Raw genomic sequence first — 18,989 nt, forward strand, 5'->3', positions numbered from 1 at the left:
AGGAGTGGTGGTCTTGGGCTGGTTTCCTCGCCTCTTTGGCCTTGAAGATCACAGACTAAGAACCACAAGGCTTTCCAGTTCACAGAGCCTGTATTTTCCCCAAGAGGGCCACTGTGGCCCTCGACTGTCCTTGGTCCACGGACATGTTAGGTGGATCTTGGGGTGCAGAGACTCAGTCCCAAGAGTGAACACTTTCATGAATTTATGGGGATTTCTCTGTGACAGTATTGTTTTTATGTTCTAGGAAGGAGGGACATGATTGTTGGCCTCCAGTTCGGTCGGAGGGAACTAATTGTTAATTGGAGGGGTTATTGGAGTGCAAAATCAGAAACCACCTTCCACAAGGCAGCCCCCCTCCCATCCCTTCGTAACAACCTCACTGAGTCTGCATGAGGATCCCGCTATACGCTATTCGCACCTTGTGCATTTCCCTCCCAGCACTCTGCCTGTTTGAAACGATGGTTTTGAGTGATTATTTGATAGGTGTCTGTCACCCGGCCCAACTATAAATTCCATGAAGGCAGGGGCCTAGGCTTTTAAATTCACCTATATCCTCAGGTCTAGTACAAGACCTCGTGGATCCTCAATAAATTCATGTAGGAAAGAATAAAGTAATGCCCACCCCACTGCATAGAGTCCTCATAGGAAAAATCATGTGAGTTTTTAATTCGAGATCCTCGGTAGGACTGTGTGTGTTTGTGTATGAGTAGGGTTCTCAAAGTGTATAGTCCTCATACCAGCAGCATCAGCATCTCACAGGAACTTGTTAGATACGCAGATGCTGGGGCCCCACCACATATCTCCCCATTCAGAGACACAGATTGGGACTCAGGGATTTGTACTTCAGCAAATGCTTCAGGCGATTCTGATCCAGGCTCCAGTTTGACAACTGCTGCCCTGGTGAAGAGCAATCCTAAGCATACTTTGGGGATGTCATTCACAGTGACTAGGGCAGAGCACGGTTTACCACTTACTGAGACTCGACTCTCATCAGGGCTTTGCTTGCACGCTTACAATTATAGATAATATTATTGGCAGTGGAAATGAAAACCTGCTTTTCCTCTCCGGCAGTTGTATTTCTCCCTTGATATCATCTTGTGATTTCCAGATCAAAGAAGAGTGTGTGTGCGGCAATATGCCTGGGGGTGGGGATAGGAGGCAGAAGGAAGGAGAAGGTCTCACCTACAACTTGCAGTTAGCCTGGGTGGGTGTGGGCAGCTCTTCTGTGGGGACATTTTCCTATTGCAAGGGAATGCTGGCGTGTGGGAGAAAAGCCAGGGCTAAGGTAACCCAACTGCCTTTAGGTGCAGACAGACACCAGCCACATGGAGGGGATACCCGGGTTGCACCGCACGTCCTGCCTTTGGGTCTTACTGGGGCACCCCTTGCCTCCCTGCGTGTTCCCAGGCGATTGGGGGAGCTTGCCTCCCGAAGGCCCCGCCGCCTCCACCTGCAGGGGTCGCCCTGGGAGCGCGGCCCGCCCCCTTCCGCCCGGCCCCCGCGCCCCCCCGGCCCCGCCTTTCTCCCATTTGTCTCCCGCCCCGCCGGGTCCCTCTAGCCTTCGCTCGCGCAGCCGCTGCCAAAGCCTGGAGAAGTGGAATCTCGTCAGCGCAGCTCCCTGCGCTGGACTCGCGGAGCGGCACTGAGCATGCTCAGTCGCCCGAGCCCGTTCTGATCTCAAGTAGGAAGCTAGTGCGCTGCGACCGCAGCTGATCTGGGCGCTCCGGCGAGGGCGAGGCTGGAGCAGAGCCTCTGGGCGCCGGAGCCGAGGTGAGCGCCGCGCGCACCACTGGTGAGCCCCGCTTTCTTCCTTGCCTTTGCCCCGGATTCCGGGGCAGCACGAGAGTGCTGGGGAAACACCCGGGCAGCGTCAGCAGCGTGCGGCGAGCGGCTGTGGGTTCCTCCGGCGGCTGCTCCTCTGCTCCTGGCCCCGGGGCTGCGCGGCCACTGCCGCCCGCTCAGCCGCAGCCACAGCTGCAGCAGCTGCCGCGGCATCTGCAGCGGAGCGTCCGCTGCGGAGTCCCGTGCGCCCTGCGCCCGCGCCGCAGGGCCAGTGGCACGGCGACTGCGGGCTTACTCTCCTTGACTTCCATCCCTCCCGCTTCCCGGCGCCCTCTTTTCCTCAGCAGCCCGGGCTTGGCAGGGCCTGGGGCGGGGGAGACCGGGTTGGAGGCGGTGCGCCCGGGTGGGGACTGCGGAGGGGAAAACTGAGGGTGGTCGCTTGCGGGAAGAGCGCACACCCCCTTGTCCTGGCACCGGCCTCCGCTGTGCGGCTCCGCTGTCCCTCCCGGGCGGCAGCGCGCTCCTGCCGGGGAGTTGGAGCCGGGGTTGGCTTCTCCACGAGGGGTTCAGAGGCCAGCCGCTGAGACTTGAAAGGGGGGAAAAGTTCCTTTTCCCCCTCGGTGGCAGAGAGAGCGTTTAACTAGAAAATGGCTGTGCAGAGGGGACCGACTCGAGGAAACTGGCCACTGGGACCCGAAAGCCCCTGCGCTGCCCGCCGGGCGGAATGGAGGGTGGTACGCTAGAAATGACATTTGTGCGGCGAGAACAGAGCTGGAGGGAGGGAAGGATTCTGAGACCCGTAGAAAAAATGAAAGGTGGTCTCCACGTCGGTGAAGTGGTGTAGACCACGGGTGCGGGGCAAACAGCCGAGGGAGATGGGACTGGAATTCAAAAAAATAAATTAATTTGGATAAATCACATGTGGAGTTGTCACCGACCGTTCTGTAGTCAAGTTCTGCGAGGTTTTAGAGCCACGACTGTCACAGACGTTTTTGGATGGATTGAGTAGTTGAGGAGGGTCGAAATTGAAAGAATAAGGTCAGTGTCGGAAGCTCCAACAGGGCTCTCGGAGGGGACAGTTTGTTTAAGTCCCTCAGTCACTGGCTTTACATTGTGTCTAATTACTTACGTGAAATGCCCAAAGGATTATCATAAAATGATGCCAGCGGTGTTGTTTGAATTCCAAGGAATGAGGAAACTTTGTGAGGTTGGCATGGGTGTATCATTTGTTTTAATATTTCACCGATTTAAAAAACATACACAGTGGCAGCTTGATCTGTTGTTTCTGGAGTTTATTAAATCTTGCTTTTTTCTTTTTTTTTCTTGTCGTGGTTTCAGATTTCAAATCTTGTCCCCAAATGGCCATAATAATGCAGAGTATTAGAATTTGTGTGGCTGGCCGTTTAGGAACAGATGGAGTCCTTGAAAGGGGATTTCTTCATGAACTTAGCAAGCTTCTCGTTTTCAACTTGTAGCTTGTAAGCAGTATTTGTTCAACAGTTGTTTATCATAACTTGCAACATCCTAGAAATGGCATCGTTCATAAAGGATGATATTTGTGGCGAGGATGGGGAAACCTCCAGGCTGGGGAAATGCTGAGAGAACACAGGTGGCAGTAGAGTACAGTGGGCTGATCTTGGGACGGAAGGTGGTGGGGTACAGGTGCAAGATTTCAGTTGCTGTTCTTCCGTTGTCCATGTACTGTATGACCCCGAAGTCACCCGCAGTCTTCATAAACTGGATGTAACCATGTCTCTAGATATTTGCTGAGAGCTTTTGAGAGAGGACTCTAAAGTTGACATCCTTTCCACCGAAGGTGTTTAGGTCCTATACTTTTATTCCCTCTTCAAATGGATACTTTTAACTGAATAAATTCACCTTCAAGGAGCCAGTGTGAACCGGCTTTCTGAAATTTTTATAAAGTGGTAATTGAAAAGTTTGATGGTGAGTTGGGAGGATTGCTTGAGCCTAGGAGTTTGAGGCTATAGTGAGCTATGATCACACCACTGCACTCCAGCCTGGGCAACAGAGTGAGACCCTGTCTCTGAAAAACAGAAAGCTTGATTATTAAAGAGTAAAATACTGGCGTTTACACTTAACTGGAGTAATATGAATACTGACTCCAAAATTACTTGGGAAAAGATCATTGCATATATTGTAAGAATTCACATGTACAAACATAAAATATTTTAAAACTGCTACTCTTTTTGTCATGTTTCAACCTTTTGATGACTGTTTTCCTGCCACCAGAGAAACAACAGCATATGAACATTGAATTATTTTATTTTTATGTTACCACAGGAATGAATACTGAAAGCCTTGCCATAATATTAGAATAGTGATGGGTGTGGACTATCCTGATTACTGGATATCTAAATTTATCTTTTAAGAAAAATGGAAGAGAGAGCATCAGGAAGAATAGCTAATAGATGCTAGGTTTAATACCTAGGTGATGGGTTGATCTGTGCAGCAAACCACCATAGCACATGTTTACCTGTGTAACAAATCTGCACATCCTACACATGTAGCCGGAACTTAAAAGTTGAAAGAAAGAAAAATGGAATGTCATGTCTCTGTACCTTTTTCAATTTCACTTTAAGAATAGACAATACCTGGCCGGGTGCAGTGGCTAACGCCTATAATCACAGCACTTTGGGAGGCCGAGGCGGGTGGATCACTTGAGGTCAGTAGTTTGAGACCAGCCTGGCCAAGAGGTAAAACCCCCTTCTCTGAAAAAATACAAAAATTAGCCGGGTGTGGTGGCCCTGTAATCCCAGCTACTGGGGAAGCTGAGGCAGGAAAATCACTTGAACCTGGGAGGTGGAGGTTGCAGTGAGCCAAGATCGCGCCACTGCACTCCATCCTGGGCAAAAGGGTGAGACTCTGTCTCAAAATAAATAAATAAATAACAAAACAAAACTAGACCATACCCTTGTGATATAACACCTTAAGTTTTCTGAGGGTGGAGGAGGGGGTTAGGTGCGACAGACTTTTAGGAAAATATTGTAATAAGTTATTACTGGTTATGTGGGGAATACTTATTTTCCTATATGGGGTTAAGGAAACCAGCATTTGTTCAGTGCCTATTATTATTATTATTTTTAAGACGGAGTTTCAGTCTGTCACCCAGGGTGGAGTGCAATGGCGCAATCTTGGCTCACTGCAACCTCTGCTTCCCAGGTTCAAGTAATTCTCCTGCCTCAGCCTCCTGAGCAGCTGGGATTCCATGCGCCCGCCACCACGCCTGGCTAATTTTTTGTAATTTTAGTAGAGACGGGGTTTCACCATGTTGGCCAGGCTGGTCTCCAACTCCCGACCTCAGGAGATCCACCTGCCTTGGTCTGCCAAAGTGCTGTGATTATAGGCGTGAGCCATCGCGCCCGGCCTGTTCAGTGCTTTTTATGTGTCCTATGATCCTATTAAGGTTTTGTATATATCATCTTATGCTGGAAGCATCTATGCATAAATGTCAGCTGTCCAAGAAAATCCCTCTGAAAAGGCGGACACTCATGATTGCACAGCAATAGAGCTTTAAGCTTTTATCTTATATGAAAATATCTTTAATTGGTTCCATTATTATTCAGTAAGCATTCTCTTTTAAAGCATCTTTGATTTGTTATTTCGAATTAAATTTGATTGGAACTGCGTATCTTCAGAATGATTTGAATGTTTTCAGGAAGCTTCTATCCAGATTTTAAAACTGTTTTGTGTTCATTTATTTTCAACGATGTTGCACTACCAACAAATGAAATTAGATGTCAGAAAGATAAACCCAGATTAGCCGTTTTGATTTTAATGTGTTATTAGTGCATATTCTGCATGCTGATATGTGTTGATGGCATTTCTCTCAGCTGAAATGGTTTGTCAGAGGCAGAGTAACAGAGTCTCTATAATAAAAGGTCTGGGGGGATTTGGAAGAAAGACCACTAACCAGGGACCCAAAGACTTGCCTTTGGGGCTGGCTTGTCCCTTGCTGTAATTCACTGTGTTACCTGGAAAAAGTCAGTTGTGTTTCTGGGCCTGTTTTCCCATCTGTAAAATGAGAGAACTGCAGTCACCCTCTAATTGTCTGTCGGGCCCTTCTTGTCCCAGTCTAGAGATCTGTGATGCAACCATTCGAGGAGGGAGGTCTTCATTTGGAGCAGGGGTCCCCAACCCCCTGCTTCGGACCTGAACTGGTCAGTGGCCTGTTAGGAACCGGGCCATAGAGCGGGAGATGAGCAGTGGGCGAGTGAGCTTTACCACGTGAGCTCCACCTCCTGTCAGATCAGTGGTGGCATTAGATTCTCACAGGACTGTGAACCCTGTTGTGAACTGCACATGTGTGGGATCTTGGCTGTGCACTTCTTATGAGAATCTACTGCCTGTTGATCTGAGTTGGAACAGTTTCATCCTAATTCCCCACCCCATCCTTGGAAAAATTGTCTTCCATGAACGCAGTCTGGGGACCGCTGGTTTACAGCATTAGTTGGAGATGATTTTGTGTTTCCCTGTCTGGTTTGTCACATGCCCTTCTTTTTTTGCCCAATTCCTACTTCCCTTGTAGTTTTCATTTGTTATAAAATGGTTGTCATAAAATTAACTTTTTATGGCCCTGCCAGTCTAGTTAGGAGATAAGGTAATGATTAGATTTGGGTTAAGTGTATTCGACATTTGAAACTACTTCATAGCATTTTCTGAGGGGAGACTTTCTGCTCTTGGGCACACAGATAGTCTGAGAAAGAAGCCTCTACCTAGGCCGCAGGGGAGGGGGTCCTGTACTTTGCTTTCCAGGCCCACCCTTGTGAAATTTTGGCAAGTCTTTCCTGTGTCCCAGCCTTTGTCTTCTCCCCTTGATGAGAAATGCAGCCCTTGGTCTCTGGAATACGATTTTCATTCTCATTTAATGTTAGCCCTGTCACTGTGTTCAACAGATGCCTGTGGTTGGCTGCTGCAGTAGCAGGAGTGGTGGCTGGTGAAATGTGTCTACTCAGTGTCATTAGCAGGATCATAAGCTTTTTTTTTTCTTTTTTCTTGGCAAGCTGCGATGGGGCAGAGAGCAAAGGAAACCAGTCCCATTTGGTGTTTTTAGTGCACTTTGCTTTCAAGAGGCTCACAAAACTCAGCATCATTAACCTTTAAGTGAGGCAGTGAGGAGAAGTTATTCCATTTAAATAATTTTTAATAAAGGGATAGTGACTGTATTTCCTCTAATCATAACCAAGCTCCAGGGTTCATGGACCCCTGTTAGGAGTGGGGCATTGACTCCAGAAGTTAGATGAGAGCTGGGAGAGAGGAAGGGCATAGAGGGTGGAAGGTCAAGTCACACAACTGGGCAAGAAGTAAGAAGCTTGATCAGTTTAAAGGTATTAGAGCTCTTTGTGTGTAGAGTTACAGGAGATATTCCCTTTCTATTTAATCTATTTCCATAGTGTTTGAATCTTATCTTGTTTTCTGTAATGGACATATATTTCTTTTATAATCAGAAAAATCCCAATATATAATTTATCAGTATATAAAATGTACAGATTCACATGGACAAAAATGGGAAGAGAACATGGAAAGAAACGAATGGTATGGAAAAGGATGGATTAAAGCTTTTCTTTGTTGTTGGTTAATGACTTGGCAGTGGTTATAAACAAAGTTTACCAGTTCTACCCTCTCTTTTCCTCTTGTGGAAATCTTGCAAACTTTGTTTGCTAGGTAATAACTGAAGTTCTCGAAGTGTAACTCATTGGCAAGTATGCTTCAGGAATGCCTAGAGTGGGAGGAAGAGTGTTGTTTTTTTTTTAAGTTAATGAAAAAGAATGCAGAGGCTGGGAGCAGTGGCTCATGCTTGTAATCCTAGCACTTTGGGAGGCCGAGGCAGGTGGCTCACTTGAGGTCGGGAGTTTGAGACCAGCCTGGCCAACATGGTGAAACCCCGTCCCTACTAAAAATAGAAAAATTAGCTGGGTATGGTGGCACGCACCTGTAATTTCAACTACTCAGGAGGTTGAGGCAGGAGAATCTCTTGAACCCAGGAGGTGAAGGTTGCTGTGAGCTAAGACCGCGCCACTGTACTCCAGCCTGGGTGAAAGGGCGAGACTCTGTCTCAAAAAAAAATAATGCAGAATATTGGAATCGAGCTAGAAGGAAAAGCATGTGTTTAAGAGGGTGAGATAGACTGGGGAGACTTTGCAGAATTCCAGAGGGTAAAGGGAAATGTCATTGTTGAAGAAGGAAGGCCTAGCATTACTGGGGGTATGAGATGTGTCCCTGTGTAAGACAGAGCTCCGTTTCCACACAATTTAAGAGTAACTGAGTATCTCCTATATGCAGAGCATAATGTTAGGCCCACAGGTCGTTTATTGTTGGTTAGTGTTTTTCACTGTTCTTATCACAATGATGATAATGATGTAGTGAATATGTCATAATCGTTCAAATGAGAAGATGTATCCTTTTCTCTGATATTATGTCCTTCTCATTTTTGGGTAAGATTCTTTTATGATTTGATGGGAATATTTTTATCTGGCCGCTTAATGGTCCACGAAATTGGTAAGTCTGGGAATCTGGGTCTGAGATGCTGAGAGGCCTGCCCTTGGGATTGAGTTGAGTCATGGAGGCCAGGCCAACATGTGGAGCTTGTGGGCCAGCTGATGGGGCCCCTGGGCTTTCCAGGAATATAGAGTCACCCAAGGTCCTAGGAACTGTGAATGAGCTAATTTTGAAAGTGCCCTAGGAACCAGTGACTATTTTTGAATTATAGCTTGAGAATGACAAGGAAAGTGCCAAGATGAAAGATGAGGGTGTGAGGGAGCAGAATGGGCAAGTGATTGAAATGTGAATTTCAGCAGGCGAACCTCGAGATGTATCTTGACATTTGATTCTTTGCATGCAGGCCTCTTTCTGGCAAAACAACACTCTTTAGCAATTCTTAGTTAGTGATTCTAGGAAATCGTGATGGGTCAAAGCCATAGAACCTAGAATTGTGTAATAGCCAGCTTGGCCCAGACCTCTGCAGTATCATGCCCTCCAGGGTGAGCCTTGAATTGCTAGAGGAAACTTCAGAATGATTTGCTCATGGAATTGCTGTTAGTCACCTTTAGTTTTGGTTGCTATTGTGGGGTGAAGAAGGAGTGTCAAAACAACAACAACAAATTATTTCTTTTTTTTTTTTTTTTGAGATGGAGTCTCACTTGGTCGCCCAGGCTGGAATGCAGTGGCTTAATCTCGGCTCACTGCACCCTCCACCTCCCAGGTTCAAGCAATTTTCCTGCCTCAGCCTCCCAAGTAGCTGGAACTACAGGTGCCTGCCACCATATCTGGCTAATTTTTGTATTTTTAGTAGAGGCTGGGGTTTCACCATGTTGACCAGGCAGGTCTCGGACTCCTGACCTCAAGTGATCCGCTCGCCTCAGCCTCCCAAAGTGCTAGGATTACAGGCATGGTGCCTCTCCCTGGCAGCATCCTGCTTGCTTTTTGGTGCTGGCTCTGTTCTTACCTTCTGATCTTCATTCAGTTTCTCAGGTAGACTTTTGTCCTGGGCAAGAGAGTCAGTCGACCTGCCACATTGAGTTTACCAATTTGCTAGGTGGTACTGTTTGTCAGTGGTAGTGAATAAATCAATATTTCCTTAGCATGAGTTAGGTTTCTTGAGTTGGTTCATTCCTGGGGGAACTAATACCGTTAGGAATTTTCTTGACACTTCAGGAAATGATTGTATACCACATTGCAAATTTTGAACACAGCTGAGGCATGATTTGGGTGTAGAGACACCTTGGGGAGCCTTGATTCAGACTCAGATTCTTCAAATTATCTGATCAGAACCTCTTGTCCTCTCTAAGAATCAAGGTCTGTTTATACCTTTTCTAGGACACTAGTGAAGAGACATTCATTTGGTGACACCCACCTAGAAACCTTGGCTTCATTTGTTCTTTCCTTTGTTCAGCAAATGCTTATTGAGTACATACTTTGTGCCAGGCACTGTGCTAAGTTCAGGAGGACAGAGCGGAATGTACCAGAACATTGGTTATAGGGTGCTGCAGTAGAGGCACGCGTGTGATGGGAGTGGAGGGGGAGGAAGGCTGTGCTAACCCTGCGAGAGTGGCAAGAGCTGTGGTGAGTGACTCCTCGTATAAAATTCCCACTACAGCAAACCCTTCAGCTGCTTCCTTTGTCATCTTCCCTTAACTCAATTTTGTTCCTACCCACCACCCAGGATTTGCTACTCCTTTTGTAAGGGAACTTGGGATGTGGCCTTTCAAATCTCTGTGGCAGTAGTTCTTAAGCAGGGCGGTTTTGCTCACCGGGGAACATTTGGCAGTGACATTTTGGTCATTGTGACTGTGGAGGGATAACTACTGGCATCTAGTAGGAAGGGGCTAAGAATGCTACTAAACATCCTACAACATGTGCAGGGATAGCCCTAGAAGGAGGCAGCAGGGGTTTAGTGGTGAAGTCCCAGTACTGCTCTGCAGTTTAATAGCTATAGACAAAGGGCAACAGAATTATACTTTGACAACAGAATTACATAGTGCTCAGTTTGCTCATCTGCAAATAGGAATACTAATTGTGCTTATATAATATGATTGCTATGAAGATTTTAAGAGTGAATGTATGATAAGGGCATAGAACAATACTTGATGTGAAATAAGACCTTAATCACTATTTTTTATTTTTAAACAAAAACTTTACCTTTTGACTCTAAAGAGCTTAAGTTTTAAGTGTGCTTTGATGTAGGAAATGGCCTTTGTTTTTGTTTTTCTAGTTCCTTTTTGTCCATTGGCTTTATTTCCCATTGTCTCCATCTTTTGATTCTAAGGTTTTTAATAGCTTTGCCTTTCATCCCTTTTTTCCCAGGGACCCAAATTTATGCCCTTAATGAGCCTTTCCCTAGAGGGCTGAGAATTATATTTATGATTTTCCTTAGCTCTGTCTATTTTGGGAATGGTGAGTAAATGGGAAGCGGGTCAGGGGAGATGTTGCATTACTTCCTGATTGTCATAGCTCCCTTCTCTGTAAAATCCCGTGAAGGATTGAGAGGCAGGTGGTAGTGCTTGCTTAGTAACTCTTCCCTTTACACCCACCAGCTCCACTCCCAAGTTGGGTGCCTACTACTTCCAAAATACCCTGTAATTGGGTCACAACATTATCTGCCTGCTTGGAATCATATCTAAAAATCAAAGCAAAGATGCAGACTATGTCAGCAGGATTTGAAATGTTTCCATCCTCTGCTTTGAGTCTTTGCAGAATTATTCCGAAAACAAAAGAAGGCAAACTTGTTATCCCAATGAGGTGGCAGTTTCTCTGTGGCCTAGAATTATGCCTTATTTTTGCTTGTAAAAGGGCTCAAACCATGATCCTTTCTAACTTTCCACAGGAACGTGAACTTCTGTGGACATCACTCAACAGATCAGATTTACTGATGAATTTTCATAACATAATTGACTTGGAAAGCGTCTCATTCAGTGTTTTGAATGGTATCAACAGACTAGAGAGAAATTAAGAAGCTCAGTTGTTATATCTTTCGAATTCCTTTCCCACGACACAGTCATCTCTCCCCTGAATGAGAGCAGTGGCCTCCTGGCTTATCTAGCTCTGTTCACTCAGTTTGGCTTCCCAAGGGCTGGGCACTGTTCCAGATGCCACACGTGGACATTGACCAGGATGGCCACTGCCTCTGCCTGCTCGGAGCTCTGGGTCTGTAGAGAAAGGCTGACAGCTAAAGAATGAATGACGGTACTATGTGATGTGTATTACTGGAAGAAATACTCAGTGCTTCCCAGAGGAGCACTTATCCTGTTTGGGTGTGGGGAGTGTGTGGGGCAAAGCTTCCTGGAGAAGGGATGCTAAGTCTATTCCACAGTGCACCTGGACCTCCATCTTACGGTTCCTTAAGGCACCCTAACTCTTAACTCCTGCGCGGAGCCTGCTGTTTCTGAATGCGTGCCTCCACCTTCCCTCCCACCTCGGTTGCTTCTCACTTTGGAGGCTGCACTTGCCTTTTCCCTGGTCTCTTTCTGTTTCTACTGTACACTGCCTCCAGGGTGATCTTCTGAAATCTTCTGCAGGTCTGGGCATGTCATCCCAACTCTTCAGGGGCTCCTTGCCACCCTCAGGATGAAGTCTAAGCTTTTTGATGAGGCACCGAACATGTTTCATGATCTGCTCTACATCTCGTTCTTACAATACAACATGTCAGGTTTTATCTGGCCTTTCGGCTTGTGTACCCTGTTCCCATTGCCCGTGACCATCCCTTTTATCTGTTCTTTACCACCTTTCAGTACTCCTTCAGGAAGTAGCTTAAACATTATTCTCTGATATCTTTATGGTTCTTGCTTGGCACAGCAAGTGGGGAAGTGGACAAGGTGGGGCAGGCTCACTGAAAATTTTCATTTGAGAGAGTCCAGGATGGGTCTTTTTGAAAAGCGTATTTGTTAAGATAAAACAATATAGAGTAAAAGAGTGTTTGGCTCAGTTGTCAGGGATGTGAGGAGGTATCCATCCTGGGCTGCTGATTTCTTACGCTTGGAGCAGTTTCCAGAAAGATGCAGTGGGGTTTGACTAAGGAGAGGATTGATGGAGCTGGAGACATAAAGGGAGACGGCCCAGGAAACGGTTCACACAGGCAGGGAACCAGGCCTGGAGTACTAGCGAGAATTGGGGCTTACAGCTCCTGGAGGTTCCTTCTGGTTCTGGGAACTTAGACTTTGGGGCCCGCTTGTTAATGTACTCTGTATTCGTGGCATTTCTGCTCTCCCTAAATGAGATAGGAAGTATGAACACTGAATATGTTGGATACTATAACTGTGGACAGGGTCTGCATGTCCCAAAATTCAGGGGGGAAATCTCCTGCATTCAAATAAAATATATTCCAATGATTTGAGCAGAAAATATGTGAACAGGGTGAAACAAAATTAACACTCACTGTTCTTGTTCATGAGACTTGGCAATCAGATCAGTGTCATTTTCTAAAAATGTCTCTTTTCCCAAGATGTGAGATTATTTCTACTAAGATAAATAAAGGAAGTTCTGTATTCCATCAGTTTATGTATCACTGTCTCATGATCAAAGTCATCTCCTGCTGACTTGAATTTTATTTCAGTTTAAATCATTTTTCTTTACTAGTACTAGATCCTGCTGTTATGTGTATGTGTGTGTGTGTGTGTGTATATATATATATCTTTTTTTACAAGCTGCAAGTAGAAATAAGAAACAAAAATAAAATGAGGTGTTTTATTGAATTTTTATCTTTTCTTCCTCTTAGTTCTGAAAACATGTGGATTGCAAGAAAAGCCTATTTAAAAAAAAACTGAGGAGAATGTTGATTTGTGGCATTATCTTTATTTCCTGTAAAGAAAACAGGATTTTCATTAGATCCTATTGTGCTGTTTTCCTATGAGAGAAATAATAATGAGATAGACTGCCACATTTGGAGTATATATACAATTTTGCTTAACATTTATATCATTTTTATACAAACATTTGTGAAGGTTTGAACATTTGCCTACTTTCTGCAGCCCCAGTTATTAACAATACAGTGCCGCGTTGTCAAGAACAATTTCTTTATATCAGCGAAACTTCAGGTAGTTTAAACTTCTTTCTACAACAGGAGAGCTTACGGGTACAGATTTTCATTAAAGCACATTTATTTTACCTTAGTATTGACCTTGAAAGTTAATTTTTGAAATGCTCAGAGATACATCATTTTGATAAATGGTTAAGTTAAGGAATGCAATGTGAATGTTTCTATGTGATGCAGTTGTAAAAAATTTGTTTGTGTAAAGCCAAAGATTATATGAGCATGAATAGAAACCAAAATAGTACGGTTTCTTGGTGGGACTGTGGATGATTTTGTTGGCATTATCTTTCTTCCTCCTTCCCAAGCATCCCTAGTGTTTTTATATCCTGTTAGCAATGAGTAAAAGGGAAAAAATAATTCTTGTGTGTTCATTTTTGTTTCCTCTAAAGGATGTGCATTTCAGGGGTGTTTCTTTAAGGAGACTAACTGGGAACAAAAGAGAACTGGCATATGCTAAGTGAAATTAGCCAGTCACAAAAGGAAAAATATTGTACGATTCTACTTGTATGCATTGCCTACAGTAAATTTATAGAGACAGACAGTAGAATGGCAGTTGCCAGAGGTTGTGGGGAGGGAGGAATGGAGAGTTAACTGTTTAATGTGTACAGAATTTTAGTTGGGGAAGACGAAAAGTTTTGAAAATGAATGGTGGTGGTCACTGTACAACAATGTGAATGTACTTAATGCTACAGAGCTATACACTTAAAAATAGTTAAAATTCCAAGGAGAAATTAATTCACACTAGACTGAAGCTCCTGGGGGCATGTTCTAACCTCAGTGCAATCTGCTGCTGGGTCTGAAGCTCTGAGGGGTAGGAAAGGCACAGACCCCAGGAGCTGGGAGGGTATGGATGCCACTCACCTGAACTTGACACCAAGCTACTCATTCAGACAGGTTTCAAATTGTGAATTGGGTATGATCTATGTGGGGCATATTTTTGGCCGTGTGTATTACTGACTTGTACTTTGGAGATAATTTGGTGAAAATGAACTTCATTGGTGTGTTCTCAAAAACTGTGGCACCTTTCCCATTTACCTTGCTGAGTGTGTTCTCAAAGCCAAGTGACAAGTGACTAGCTGGCCTGACTTTTTTTTTTTTTTTTGCCTATGTTGTTCTAAAGAGAGCATAGGCTTTATCTGTATAGATGTGGGTTTAAATTCAGGCCTTACTCTGGGATAGATGGATACTGGTGGGTACCCCGAGGCGAACAGCTTTTTCTCCCTGAACCACATGTGCTTTTCCCATTTATAAAATATCTTCCGTGATACTTACCTGGCCATGCTGTCGGAAGGGTTTACTGTGATAACATGTGAAAGTGCTTGCTATATAGAGCAAGTAATCAAGATATTTAGCCACTTTTCATGTTTTGTTTCATATTTTGGAGCATTTTGGATTTCAGATTTTTAGATGAGCGATGCTCAACCTTTTGTAGGTTTAAAATGCTTTTTGTTCAACTACATGCTTTGGGTTTTTATTCTTGCCTATCTCTCCTACCTTTTATTATCTTCAGAAAATACAGATGACAGTCCCTCTGTGTTTGATACTTCATATTACAGTTTGATAGGCTTGGGAAATGTATCAGTTGGGATTTGATTCTGGGTGTGATTTGATCAGTGTGGTAACCCTAACCAAGTTACCTCCTTTCCATGTAGAAATCCTATGGGATCCTATAGGAATTATAAGGGTCAATGTTTAATGAGCCCTCCCTGTAAGGCGACTGTCACTGTGATGAATGCACTGCATGGATTATCTCATTTGATGCTGTACTTCTAAGAGGTAGATACTGTTATAATCCCCTAATACAGATGGGGAAGGTGAGGCACACTAAGGTTGTTTGAGAGCATGCAGCTAGAGTTGTACTAGATGAAGTTTATAGGACCAGAATTTGCAAAGGAGAAGGCCACTCAGTATATGTGAATACACATGCACAGACACACACATGTACACACACTCTGAATATTTTCTTAAAACACAAGAACTACTAGACTGTAACATTGGGAATTCCCCAGGAACACAGAGAGGTCTAAGGACCAAGCAGTGTGAGAAAGATGTCAGAAGTGCTACCTGTGTTTGGTTGTAATTGTAGCTACTTTGCATTTTTTAAACAAAGAACATTTTTACATGCTCTATAGAGTGATACATACTTTTAAAGGATGTAACTGGTATATTGCAATGTTTTCTTTAGGAAAAAAAATCAGTTATTTCTCGAATCATTGAGCATTCTGTCCTGAGAATGTGCTCAGGGTAATTACGGAGGATAAGTTCCAGCCACCAGGGGAGAGCAACTGGCAGTCTCAAAATATTCTCTGTAAATATATTAGTCTGAAAATTGCATTTTAATGTGGTGTACTAGTAAAATAGAATTTTACTTGCTAAATTATTCCATGTTAATAGTGGTATAATTTTTCTAGAGAAAGACTGATTTTATTTATTTTTTTAAATAGGTCATTCATTTCTTCCAAAATAATTGAATTATCCTTTGGAATAACCTGTTAGTACTTCCTCTTCTATTTCAGTCAGGGAAATAGAATACCAGAAAGCAGATTGAATTTTATGGTAAGAATTTGATTTTCAGAAATGTCATTTTCACCACAATGTTTACTTTGACCAGCTTTGCTCTACAGTGCATTTTGACTTGAATGCTGTATTTTGGTTTTTAAAGTGGGTTAAGGAACTTATGTGGTGCTTTTCACCATGTAAGTGATGCTAGCATAATATATTCATTTAGTTGTGTCTGATGTCATTCAAAGAGTAATTCTTGAAGTGGGTTGGTTAACAATTACTCATACCGGATAACTTCCCCAAATCCATCTAAAGTGCCAAATTCTGAATTAGCCTATTGTGGAAATGTCTTTGTTTTCTAGCATACAGAGGAAATCAGGCTGCCAGTGCATGGTGAATGTATTTCTCAGGATTTAGAAATGAACGAAGTACAGTTGATGTAGAGCAAATGCACAAGTTTGCCACTAGACGCTGGAAGAACAGTGAAGCTATTCATAAGAGAAATTCAGAACACATCCTTTTACTTGAATAATTGTGTACTTCATTTATGTTTTTCCTTGAAGGCTAGTTATTCTCAGGTTAATGAAAATTTGAAAGGTACATGCAATCTTAAACTGTTAGCTGTAGATCCCAAAGAATCATGAGCTTTTAAAATAAATGGGCATCTCTATTAAGAGTTTAACAAATAAAATATCAATGATTATAGGTTGCTCTTATCAAATATTATTTAATTATTGTTCATTGGTCAAGATTCAAAGGCGTTGCTTTAGTGCAAGAAAAGGAGGTGCACAATAAATTAGCAGTGGGCAGGTAGGCACATTATAAGTATTTCCCTTGGAATTTTTTTTGTTTATTAACTGACTTCTATTCTAGGGAAATACTTGCTTTTTTATGATAAAGAAAGTTTCTCATTTACTTAAAGTATATGTACGTTTTGGATGTGTTCCATTTACCTTTATAAAGAGAAACCTTGAATCTCAAACCATTAAGCATTTCCTTACTCTGAAGGGTAGTTTTAGAACTGGCAAATCTTGCATTTATAAGGTAACTGGTTAAAGAGACTCAAGTTATCTCTGCGCATCTCTGGAGTCAGTTCTATAGAGGGTGTCTGTTGTGGGTTAAATTGTGTCCCCTCCAAAAAATATAACCTGAAGTCCTAATACTTCATATCTGCAAATGTAACCTTATTTTGAAAAGCGTTTTTGCAGATGTTAAGGTGTGGCCATACTGGATGGAGTAGGATGGGATCCTTAATTCCTTATGACTGGTTTCTTTATAAGAAGAGGAAATTTGTGTTTGTTTTGTTTTGCTTATCCTGGCTTGCTTTCAGTTTTAGAAGAAGAGGGAAATTTGGACACAGACACAGGGAGAATGTCGTATAAAGACAGACACACAGACACAGAAGGAAGACATGTAAAGATGGAGGCAGAGACTGCACTTGTGCTGCTACAAACCAAGGGATGCCTGGGGCTACCCAGAAGCTTGAAGAAGCAAGGAAGGTCCTCTCCTGAAGGGTTTGGAGGGATCATGGCTCTGCCAGCACCTTGATTTCAGACTTCTAACTTCTAGAACTGAGAGAGAATAAATTTTGGTTGTTTTAAGCCACCCAGTTTATAGTAGTTTGTTACAGCGGCCACAGGACACTTAATCCATAAGCCTTCGGAGTCAGTCAGCCTGCGTTTGAATCCCGGCTTTACCTTCTAATGCTGTGATCTTGAGCAAGTTATTGAACCTTATGGTGCTGCAGTTGACTCATCTGTAAAATAGGACTAAAAAGAATACCTTATTCCTATGGTTGTTTTGAGGATAAAATAATATATGTATAGCACTTTGAACAGTACTTGCTATAACATTTCAAAACTAATTGTTTCAAAGCTAAATGGAAATGATTTTTGATAATTCGACAAATATCTCCTGAACTTCCTCTTTAATGACAGGCCATATGCTAGCTAGTAAGTGTACATGTTGGCCCAGGCAGACAGGATCCCTGCTCTCCTAGATCCATCAGGCGCTTATTCCTCCATTAACATGAAGGAGAAAGACATGTTCCTTGTGGCAGCATTATGGGCAAGAATTGGGTGTAGCCTTTCCGGTGGACCTCAGAGACATGTATTAGGGAGGTGGTGAATATGGAGCCAGACTGCTTGGGTTTAAATTCTAGTTCTTATCCGCTCTGGCCTTGGGGAATGATAGAATTTTTGAATTTTTTCTCTACCTCCACATCTGCAAAATGGAGACAATAATAGCACCTTTCTCAGTAGGGTTATTGTAAGGATTAAATGAGTTAAAATACTTAAAGTACGTAGAATAGTCAGCATTTAATGAATATTGTTATATTATCAAATGAAACCAGAAAGGCCTCAAATTTGTAAATTCATTCTTTTGCATTTTATTAAGTGTGGGGAGTTCATGCATAAATCAGATGGAGCTCTTTTCCACGTAGAACTCATAGTCAAATGGGGGAGATTTCTTTGTCTACATGTTAGTGAAATAGCATATGAACAAAGACTATGGGGGTAGAAAGAAGAGTGTGATTAATTCTCCTGGGAGTATCAGGAAAAGTTGTTTGAAGATGGGTTTTGAAGGTTGAGTAGGAGTTTGCCAGGCAACAAAGGCGGAATAGAGCTTAGAGGATGTGGGAGGAAGCATCTCTAAAGACATGAGCAGACATCTGGCAGTTACAGTGCTACAAGAGTATAGACTCTGGAGCCAGGATTGAAATTCTGCCACTTACTACTGTATGACCTTGAGCCACTTTCTTGACCTCTATGTGCCTTTGTATTTTCATCTTTTAAGTGGGGATCACAGGCTTTGGGTAGATTAACTTGAAGTGCTTAGATCAGTGCTTGGCCAAAATAAGTGCTCAGAAAATACTGGCTTTAATTAGTGTTATTACTCTTGTATTTGCTATTGGAAGGTAAGCATTAAGAAGGCTCATCAAATATTTTTAGTTGAGTTCAGTGATTCCTGTGTGCTTGGATAAATGCTGTGGCCCTGAGCCCACATACCCTCTTGAAAACAACTTTCACTGTTTGAACACTGGTATTAAGAGGGGAAAAAATAGCGTGCATATTGTTCAAGCAGGAGAAAATACTATTAAAATAGGCCAGACATTGGCACAAAGTTGTATGCAGATTGCTGATTAGGCAAAATAAAAAAAATA

General features: G+C 43.2%; 1 protein-coding gene across 9 annotated transcripts in view; it reads left to right on the top strand.

Annotated features, from left to right (window-relative positions):
- Window positions 1-1,578: 1,578 nt before the first annotated feature.
- The window catches only part of APBB2 (amyloid beta precursor protein binding family B member 2), a 411,855-nt gene continuing 394,444 nt past the window's right edge, over window positions 1,579-18,989 (top strand). For 4 of the 9 annotated variants that reach the window (XM_008017561.3, XM_008017562.3, XM_073012448.1 and 1 more), the window contains exon 1: window positions 1,581-1,792. The gene's annotated coding sequence lies outside the window, so the exon portion shown is untranslated. Of the gene's footprint in view, window positions 1,793-18,989 lie in introns of all 9 variants that reach the window. The other 5 variants (XM_008017571.3, XM_038008602.2, XM_008017572.3 and 2 more) reach the window with 3 other exon arrangements.

This window comes from Chlorocebus sabaeus, chromosome 27 (assembly GCF_047675955.1).
Source record: "Chlorocebus sabaeus isolate Y175 chromosome 27, mChlSab1.0.hap1, whole genome shotgun sequence".
NCBI classification, from domain to species: Eukaryota; Metazoa; Chordata; class Mammalia; order Primates; family Cercopithecidae; genus Chlorocebus; species Chlorocebus sabaeus.